Below are 11,546 nucleotides of genomic sequence, written 5' to 3'. Positions count from 1 at the left end.
ATGATGAACTCTAAATCCTGACTGAAAATCCTCAAATAAACTATGCTCTGTAGAAAGTCACACAGCTGTTTAGCAACTGCTTTCTCCAGACCTTAGAGAGAAATGGAAGGTTAGATATAGGTCTATAGTTGGCTAAAACATCCGGATCAAGTTTGGGCTTTTTCAGAAGAGGTTTTCATTGGCTACAGCAGGGACCACAACATATCATGGACACTACAGCGTTGTTATAGCCACAAACAGTGAGTATGCTTTTTCCTCTTTTTATTTGTTGTGTAGATGAAGATAGCAGAAGTTGCAGCTGCAAGGACAGAGGAAGTGTAGCTGCAGGCAGCCAAGGAGAAGGAATGATCTGACACAGACAGATGTGACACTGATGAAATTAATAAAAATTTTAAAATTGCACCTAACAGATCATGATTTACACACTTTTACACACAACACAGTCAGTGTATTTTTTCCTAATAACAGTCAGTTGACTTCAACAAAAATAATACATTTTAGCTTAAGTTTGGATTTTTCATGTATTAGGGTATATTGTTAGTTGCAACTGAATGTTATGTACTGGAGGCGCGATAAAGTAACATTAGAAAGTAACGTTAGATTACTGGCTGGCTGGAAACTAATGCAAAGGGAAACTCCAAAGGTAAACTTTGACCTCCTGGGAGGCCTTACCATGGAGGAGTGGCTTGAGCAGACTTGATAAGATCTGGAATGAACAGAACAATGAGAAGCAAACCAATTGGGCAGTGAAATGCTTTGAAGAGTGGTGTAAGGATAAAGGTGTAGCAATAGACTTTCCAACCACATCAAAGGACCGTTTCAGTTACATTTTACAAGATTTCTATGCCACTGTCAGAAAGAGTAAAGGCAAACTATATGGCCTGAGCAGCTACATTGGTCTCCATGCTGGCATCATCTGTTACATTAACGACAATCAGTCTTTCCTGGTGCCTCCTCAGAGATACAGAGATTTCAATGAGCAACAACGTTTTCACTGCATGGTGTTGTGAAAACACTGAGATGACTCGACACTACAGTCCATCACACATCAGTATCAGAAGATGACTTAAAAGCCATCAAGAAAGTACTGTATCCCAAGACTGCGGAGGGGGCTAGTAAACAAAGTATGGTTTCACGTTCAGCTACACTTCGGGCGCAGGGCAAATGAGGGCAATCAGCAGCTAAAACATCGTTCATCATCAAAAGAGATGAAAACTGACTAAAATAACACTAACGTTCAACAAGCACACGAAGAATCACAATGACCCTCAGGTGAAGAATAAAGAGCACCAGGGGATTCATGTATGAACTGCCTAGCTGTGTCCTGTGTCACCTCTAGAGAAATACATCTCCCACCTTCCTCCTTTTTGTCTTCACCCAAGAAGAAATGTTGTCTGCGCTGTTGACGATGTTTGGTCAGTAAAATACTTAAAATAGTTAGGCTTTTTTTTGTAGGTTATCGCTAGTTTAAGAAATTATCTAAAAATTAATTTGGCGTGTCAAGGTACACTCGCAAGCCAATGGGCGTCATCATCTGTCAACACTGGGGAGACTGGGGACATGTCCCCACCACTTTTTGAATTGGCTGATTTTGTCCCCACCACTTTATAGCATAATTTGTAACAAAAAACATTCTGAATATAGCTTGTATCTAAATAATAAATGAAATTACCTTTACAAAGGTTTATTTGCACATTAAGAAAACATGCAATGCAAGTAAAATATAGAAGAAACAAACCTGCTTTGTCCAAAAATGTAAGCTGCTGATTATAAAATGACCCAAAGACATGCAGCACCAATCAGTAACTTTAACAACTTCTTGACACGGTTTCTTTTGTTCAAGTTTTCTGAACATGACAAAGAGGTGGGAAGACTAAATCATGCCTACAGTTGTGTTGGGATGATATTAAAGTGATGATTAAAAAGTTGATCTATTTGAGAAACAGATCTGAAAGCTACACAGAATGCCTAAGACTTGCACTGCATTATGTTTTGTAATACTGTAATATTTTGAAATGTCACATGCCACCTGAATTTTGTGTTTCCTTTTACATAAATGAAACATTTCCACTATAAATTGGTTCCAACATTGGTTGTCAACTTTTATATCTGTTACCTTGCAACCGATAACACTTTTCTCATCTCGCCGAGCTAAACGGCCTTTAATCGCTGTTTTTTTATAGTGTTTTACTGAAACAAACAGAGAAATGGAACAACGAAGATCATTTAACTTCAAGTCAGATGAGTTAGAGGTGTTGGTAAGCTCTGTCGAGAAATCGAAAGAGAGCAGAAGAAGACTGGTGGTGGCTCCTCCTGTGCTCCCTCACTGACTTCGGCAGAAACCCGTATTGTGAGTCTCCTCGGGAAAGTTAATTACGTAATATTATTATATATTATAGTTTTCTTGCCCTAACCGATCTCCTATCGTAAACTTGCATTACGATACTTTTGTTAGGCCTAAATTGCCTACATCATCAGCCTATAAAATACATTATCCAGTGTTAGATAGTCTCAGCCTTTACAACGTTGCATATTCATACAGGTTTTCCTGGTGGGTATGAAATTGGTCTGGGAGTGGACAGTGTGGTGTTAGCCAACATAGATATCCAGCTGTCTGACCTAACTGACGAAGATGTGGTTTTGGAGGAGCAGAGCATTCCTCAATCACCAGCTGTGGTCACACTGACAACAGCGCCCTGGTAAGTTCAACTAATAATAACTAGGCTAGTAGACCTATAATTAGCCTACTAACTAAGTTTAGCCTGCTACTAACTGATGAACGAATTAAACCAAATTGTTATATCTCCATGCATATAGGTTTAGTATTACACTAATTACAACCGGACTATCAAATTTCATTTTGCAGCAAAAAAATGGAAGCCATCCAGCATGTCATCGGACACCCTGGCCATGCTGGAGATAGAAAAGGAGAAGCTGGAGCTGTTCAAGAAGCCATTGAAAGTGCGTGACTGATGCTGGAAAGAAAGAAGTTCACACTAGAGAAGTGCAGAGCAAAACTGCTGTGCAATAAGTGTAATAATGGAATATAAGAAACCCATTTTTATTTATTTAATATAGGCCTAGTATTTATCAATCTAGTTTTATTTTTATAACAGATCTATGCTGTGAATCTACAATAAATTATTTTATCTGCTATCCTTCCGTATATTATTTATCTTGTTGTCTTGTAAAGAAATCCTGGATTAACTGATTTCTCGTGTGGAGCCCAGTGTTAACTCAGTGTGGCTGCATTTCTTCAGCTTCATCGCCTTCTGCTGGGACTGCATCCATTCCAGGCTCCGGGAGGTTTGCCAATCTACATAGGTTGTGAAGCACTGCTATGGCTTTGATGAATAAGACCACTTTCTCTGGTGAATACTGTAGGTAACCTCCACTCGTGTCATGGCATCTCCATCTGACATTTGAACAATATTTACAAGATTAGGCCCATGTTGAGATGTTTAGCCTCCTGTCAGTTCAATAATGTTGATGATACGTGCTCTTCCAGATTCCAAACAGACGTTCCTGTCTCGCCCTACATTTTCTGTGAGCCTGGTTGTACCTAATAGATAACAAATACATTGAAAGCAGTCTACCAACAAAATTATAGTAGTCCTACTATTTAGATGACACAAAGATGTTTCTAAATTACTGCATATCTGCTGCTGTGCATTTGTTTCCCACCGGTGTCATTAGGAATGACTTTAAGGGTGGGAGTCACCAAGCAGCCAGCCACTCTGGCCTCTTTCTTCCAGATAAGCACTGATGTCACTACAGACATGCTTATGCTTTAGAAATAAAACAAAGCTGGAAGGATGGATGAAACAAAATTATTCATCATGTTATGATGATTCATTATATCATGTTATGATCCCCTATGGCTTGGATGTTGATAGCATGGTATCATTTATGGCACACATATGTTGCCTCATCCCCCCCACTGGGGGCTATGATGGGAAACAAAGACCTATCAACGAGTCCAATTACACCAGGCATCCGACACTCGTGGTAGAAAGCAGCCTTGATTGCGGTGAGTTCATCCCGTATTGGAAATTGTATGTACCGATCAGCCAAATTGCTAATTGCTGTTGCCACCTTTGTTGAATGTGACATAGCAGGCTGTGTTACTTTTGCTATGTCAGCCACATCACTTTGAAAATCTCCTTTTGCAAAAAAATTAAGCGCGTTTGTCAGTTGCACCACAACCGGTAGAGCCCCGTGTCGCCGGGTCGGCTCTGGGTTGCCTGTATCTACTAATGAGCGTTTTGTCAAATTGCAACACAATTGTTAGGATCTGCCATAAGTCTCTAAATGAATAAGTTCCGCCTGTTAACATTGTGTTGGTTTCGCAAAAGCAATAAAAGTGCAGCCATAGGGAAGAATTTAGCAAACAGTGAAAATGTTAGTTAGGACAGCTGAACAGTTATCCTAAAGCTAGGACTGTTAATTCAAGATTTTACGAAGTTAGGATGCTTCTGTAATACACTTTTCCTATCTAAAGTTAGGAAAGGAACATTGACTTAGGATCTGTTAATCTGTAATGGCTTTTTTCCTAAATCAGTTCCTAACCCTTATTACCATGGTTACTAAGCAGTTAGGATAGGATCTGCCGGTTAGGAGGTTTCTGTAATATGGCCCCTGGAGGGCAAAACCAACATAGAGATGCCGCAGAAGCAGTCAAATTTATTTGGATCACCTTTCAACAAGAAAAAGAAAGACATGAACACAAATTGTGTTGGATCATATCCGATCCATATAACGTTTACAGCATTTGCTGCCGCATTTCTACCGTTAAAAACCGCCAGGTCCCTGCTGCCGCTCGACTGCGGTATGTTTACGTTTACCTTGAAGGGAATCCCTCACCTAACACAGTCCAGGCTTGTCTCCTCCTCGATTAGTTCATCCGAAAGCACAACAACCATCTAGCATTTCCAGCAACTCAAAGTAACAGTGTATCACTTGCATATTGGTTGGCAGGCAGCGGGAAACAACTTTTTTGTCCTCCAAGGGAGTGTTTTCTTGGAATGTGACACAACCTGGCTCAAGGGTCATGACAAAAGAGGGAACGAGGCCGTATAAATGATCAAACGTGATTTAACAAAAGAGTGAACTAAACATAACTATTTAAATGTGCAAGGTGTACATAAATAACTCAAAACAAGATGTGGCAGTCGGGGTGATCAGGCCATGGTTAATGTCTGGATTGCAGAGGAGGTAGAAGAGAAAGTAGTTTGACCAAGTCCCAGGTGCACCCCATCAGCAACCACCTCAACAGAACAAAGAAAATTAAACACCGGCGTCGGCAGGTCATTTTTCCAGGGCTTCAGCCCCGGATGTAACTCAACAACAGCAACAAAAATATTTTCCATGTTAATATGCAATAATCTTCATGATGCAGCCTGTCTCGCAGGTCTTCAAAGAGCATACTCGCAATAATATTGCTACATTTTGTTTAAAGTTCACATAATGTGAAACCCCACCGTTACTCAACCTGCCTGTGTTTAGAGGGAGCACGAGAGAGAGAGAGCGCGAGCATTGCTCACAGTTTCAGGGCTTATCCGCGACTTCTGAATTGTCCCCAGCAAAATTGTAATCAATACATTTAAATATAAATGTTGTCGGTCAGTGTCTAGTCAGTGTATATGCTACACAAACGGTTAACAGTCGCCGCAAAGTAGTGAGAGGATATCATGACACACCTGACCGTGACATTGACACCTGTTCTCTGCGTCCTGCTCAGAGACACTTTGCTCTGTTTGACTGTCTCTTTGTTCCAGGATGCTTCATTCCCTCTAAAGCGGCTGTGAACTGCACTTTATCAGAGGTGCTGAAGTGAACAGTTGTGTGGAATTGTGGTGATATTTCTGTCTGATCACAAGTGTTTTCAGTTTCGGTTTTCTTCCTTTGATGAACAGCAGTGCACTCATCTCATCCAGTAGGCTACAAGTCAAATTATTTATTTATGGCCTATTGGCCTAACTCTTTTTTAAAGCATCAGGCATATACTGACATTGGGCTGCCCCAGTCACAGCACCCACTCCCTCCCCCTCTGCTGGAGCTGTTTCTTGTGTTGTGGACCAAAAAAAAATAATTCGCCAAATGCGGGAAATAACCGATATATAGATATGACCTAAAAAAAATAATAAGCTACTGATTAATGCATTACATTCTATTACATTTTTATATTCTGAATTGTCACCTGCCACCTAAATTTTGTCCTTCCCTTTATAAAAATAAAGACATTTCCACCATAAATTGATGCAGAAAATGTCTCCAGAATTCAGGAAATTAAGTGTTTAATTCAATTCAATTCAATTCAATTTTATTTATATAGCGCCAAAATACCAACAACAGTTATCTCACAGCACTTTTCATAAAAGAGCAGGTCTAGACCGTACTGTATGATGTTATTTACAGAAGCCAGTTCCCACCAAGAGCAAGCACTAGGCGACAGAGGCAAGGAAAAACTTCCTTTTAAGAGGCAGAAACCTCGAGCAGAACCATGGCTCAGTTGGGGGTGAAGGAGAGAGAGGGAGAGAGAGAGAGAGAGGGCAGGAGAGGAACAGAGAGAAAAAGAGAGGGAGGCAGCTTACACAATATATACACACAGAGGTACAGACAGTAAAAGTGATGTTGCTATAGACTAAATGAAAAAATGGTACAGATATTTATAGTAGTGTTAATGGTAACAGTCGTAGTGTTAATTATAATAACAATAATAATAATAGGACTAGTAACAATAGTCGTTGCAGCAGAGGGTGTCGAGCAGGAACACGGGGACAGCAGGTGACCTGCAGCCACAGATCCAGACTCCACAGCTCCAGAGCCAGAAACACCTGCAGGAAGTGATGGGAGGAGAGAGGAGAGGGACGAGAAAGCACAAGACTACCAGAAAGGGGAGAAGTTGTGTTAGTAACATGCAATAATGGGATGAGGTTGCATACAGAGGGAGAGAAAGTAGAGGAGTGAGGAGCTCAGTGCATCATAGGAAATCCCCCGGCAGTCTAGGCCTATAGCAGCATAACTAAGGGATGGTTCAGGACTAACCTGAGCCAGCCCTAACTATAAGCTTTATCAAAGAGGAAAGTCTCAAAATCTTTATCTTTAATGCTCAAAATCTTTAATGCTCAAAATCTTCTGGGGGGGACTCCCAGACCTCCCTATCGAATATTTAATCAATTAATAATTCTTAACTTAATTCAGATTATTTAAGGTGATTGAGGTGAAAAGGTGCCATATGCACACTTGAAAACACTTTCAGGCATGCCTGCATGTATGTGAGATGCATGCTGGGATTAAATTAAATGAGAAAAGTTGATCTACAGGAGAAACATATCTGAGATCCTTATTGCATCATATTACACTATGTTCTTATTTTGAATTGTCACATGAGACATTTCCTCAATAAATTGGTGCAAAGAAATTCACCAGAATGCAGAAAATTAAGTGTTTAAAGCCCATATTTTCAGGGGAATCGACCACCAGACCCCCCAACAGTGTTAATTATTATCAATAGTAATTATAAATTTCATAATAAATGTAGGCTATATATAATTTACTGTTGCTTTATTGACGTACTTTGGGTAAAAAAGCATGAAAAATGTCTGTGCTGGGCTAAGACCCCAATGTTTCAAGAGCCTGGAAACGCTCCTTGTTAATAACAGTGAGGTATCACTCCCACAGAGTGGCCTCACTGGATCACACAGGAGCCATCACACACACCCCATAAAGTCTGAGGCCCAGAGGAGCCGCCTGCAAAACAACAAAGCACAACTAACCCAATATAATCTAGATCATTAAATGTTAAAAAATTACCAAAATATAATAAATGGCCGAATATATACACACATACACAGCAGATGACCTTCAACTTGCGCTTGGACTACTGCTTTCCCCCATTCCAGCTTCAGCAAACCTGGAACCTGGGAAGCAAATTAAGAAAACTTAAGTGTTCCTGAGGACATTTTGTGCCATTCCGTTTTTTTATTTTCCAGCCATTTTGGCTGTGTTGAATATATATAGCTCAAATTTGCCAGAGGATATTCTTTTTAAAGACATTTTCGAATTGTCGTCTCAGTTCCTTAAATTAGCTTAAAATGGCTAAGCTACACGAAGAACAACACATTCGTCCCTTAGGACAAAAAATGCTCCGTTGAAAACCATTGAAATCTTCATCTTCAAAGTCTTTTCTCTTAGAAGATGAAGGCCACACTCTGCATTATGAACTAATTCAGGAATAAAAATGATGAGCAGCGAGAACCAAAACAAAATTGGGACATTGTTTTTGTTCTCATTCAGGTTGTTTATGCAGGTGCACTGCAGCAATGGTTGTACACTCACCGGCCACTTTATTAGGTACACCTTGCTAGGACCGGGGTGGACTTCCTTTTGCCTACAGAACTGCCTTAGGCCTAGCACGTACACGGGAATTTTGATAACCGGAGTTTTTCCTCCGTTTAAAAAAAATCTCTGTCTACATGAAAATGCAAAAACACGCAATCAAGTGCTGCCAAGAGCACGCCAAAACACCAGGCGGCAATATGACCCTAACCGTGAAGCCATGTTGGCCAATCAGAGCCTAATAATATCATAAACACAGCAGGCAGTGGCGCGCAATCTGACATCAAACACTTCAGATAACAGTGCACGCACTCTTACGTCGTAAGGGAAAAACTTTTACTGTAAACAGAACAACACTGCAACCAGCATTTCTTAAAATCTTCACCCTGCCAGGGGTTTTCAAAAATGTCTGGGTTCAGTGACCTGATACTACGTTTCCATATGTACGGTACGAACGGCCAAACCGCATAGAAAAAGTCGCGGTTTTGAAAATACTCGTGTTAGTGTAGACAGGGCCTTAATTCTTCGTGGCATATCTTCAACATGGTGTCCAAAGAGACTTTGGTCCGTATTGACATGATAGCTTCATGTAGTAGTAGTAGTAGTTGCTGCAGATTTGTCAGCTGCAGATTCATGATGAGAATCTCCCGTTCCACCACATCCTAAAGGTGCTCTATTGGATTGAGATCTGATGACTCTGGAGCCCACTGGAGTTCAGTGAACTCATTGTCATGTTCGGGAACGAAGTGTGAGATGATTTGAGTTTTGTGACATGGTGCATTATCCTGCTGGAAATAGCCATCAGAAGATGTATACACTGTGGTCATAAAGGGATGGACATGGTCTGTTGCCTTTCTGTCATCTCGAACCAGTCTGCCCATTCTCCTCTGACTTCTGACATCAACAAGGCATATTCGTCCACACAACTGTATATTCTCTCTTTTTCAGACCATTCTCTGTGATGGTTGTGTGTGTAAATCCCAATAGATCAGCAGTTTCTGAAATACTCAGACCAGCCCGGCTGGCACCAACAACCATGCCACGTTCAAAGTCACTTATATCTTCTTTCTTCCCCATTCTGATGTCTGAACTCCAGCAAGTTGTCTTGACCACGTCTACATGCCTAAATGCATTAAGTTGCAGCCAAGTGATTGGCTGACCAGCTATATGTGTTGATTAACAATTGAACAGGTGTACCTAATAATGTAAGTATGAGCAGTAGTGCAGGAGTAGGATTATGAACTTTAATCGGTCACTGCAGAAAAATAACAATGCATCAAAATCAATGTTGCTGCCAATCATTGACCCATCCCAGCCCCTGATAATAATAATAAATCTCCTTGAATTGTATTTTATATAAATTATTTAGTTTTTTTTGATAAAAACACAGTGGAGTTATGTAAACATAATGGCATTTACAGGGCTAAAATCCCAAAAATATAATTCATGTTTGATATGTATATTTCAGGCTGAAGTAGCTTTGAAAGACTACTGAAAAAATATTAATTTATGATATTTTACAGCAGTTTTTGGGAAGGAGCCATTTTTTGTCAATAGGGACAAATGTGTGAGTTTTTTTAAGGAACTCTTAAGGGTTAAGTAAGAACTATGAATTGGCAACCGAAACTTGGGCACCAGAGAAAGTGGAGTAATACAGTACTCTCTGCAACACACACATCTCCACCTCACAAAACATGCAAGCCAAGTCCAAGTTACCAAAGTCAAACTACTGACGCTGAACAGTTTTTAGTGGCTGCACAATAAACAGCAACGTGCAAATAAATATAAATAAGTAGTTATAATAATTCTAGCCTTTGATGAATGTTGCTTAGCAAACGTCATGCACTATGTAGCAGCAGCCTGGTGAAAGTACTTTTTGTATTCATAAAGAAATGTCCATTGATGAAATAAATCAATATCAATTTGAAATGTTTCTGTTTCTTTTTTGCCATATAACTACTTGGTAACTGTTTTTTAAAAGCAATAGCTCACTTCAGGCCATAGTATACGCTTATTATATCACAAACAACGCCCCTTAACTGTGATGTCGTGAACTACTGCTTAAGTGTAACAGTGCAGTGGGAGTTTACCTGAGTTTCCAGCATGTTGTGTGAAGCTGTGAGTCTGTCTCCATGTCGGAGTTTGCTCGCTCATGAGTCACGAGCAAGCGTACGAGCACACACCTACATATTGCCCCATTAAACTTTCAAACATTGTACATGTTGATATCATGATATTCAGATAATCCCGTTAAGTAAAATTCTAAGGGCTAAAAGTTATACGTTTTGGGTCTGAATGAGGATTCTTCCCATTGGTTGATAAAAATCACCATTACCCCTCATCATGGCACTGTCCTGACAATTAAAGTGTGTTGATTGGAGATTTGATGGTTGTCTGAGATGTTTTAAATCTTTCGGCATAAGCAGTCATTTCCTTTAGAAAAGCTAGCCTTTTCTTGTAATATTCATATCTATTTTATATATAACTCCCAGGCCTCTGGTAGAGGACCCGAGCTTGAGGATGACACATACCACACCGCAAGGGGTGAGAGGGGGATTTATTTAAACATATATGTTGTTTTAAAGAACATATGCTGAAAAAATGCACAGTATACTGGAAACTTTGTGGTAAAGACAGTATGGATGCTTTACTTCAAAGCATGTGAATGCATTGTTTTTGGAAAATAGAACAAATCTAAAGTGAGGCATAGTACGTGTCCAAGGAATACACAGAAGAGTGATTATAATGCACAGCGACAGCTACATGACTGATCAAAGAGAAGAGCTCCACCTACTGAAAACTGCAAACACCGCCCACCGGTTGATTGACAGGGGATAATATAAACTATGATAAACATAACTATGAAAATTGAGGATACAATAAAATGACTAATAGTAATAATACTTGCTGATAGATTTTTAATTTTCTCTTTGCCATTTCTTTTTCCTCTTATCTCCTTCCCTTGCCTTTCTCTTCAACTTCATCTCTGCCACCTTCCTCCAACCATCTTCACCACTATCTTCCTCCTCCTCCTCCTAGTCCTCCTGTCTTCATCTATAATCCTTTGTAGATGAGTGTGGTAAATGGAGGATAAAACAGGTTTCAATTAAAGGCATCAGAATTCAAGTCACATTTTCCCTGAGCGGCTGCTGAATGAGATAGAGAATCACACATCAAGGCAGATACACACACACACACACACACAC

Source organism: Micropterus salmoides, unplaced genomic scaffold (assembly GCF_014851395.1).
Source record: "Micropterus salmoides isolate LMB-PRFRI ecotype aquatic unplaced genomic scaffold, ASM1485139v1 Ms_hic_scaffold_2, whole genome shotgun sequence".
NCBI lineage: Eukaryota > Metazoa > Chordata > Actinopteri > Centrarchiformes > Centrarchidae > Micropterus > Micropterus salmoides.
This window is presented reverse-complemented; position numbering follows the sequence as displayed.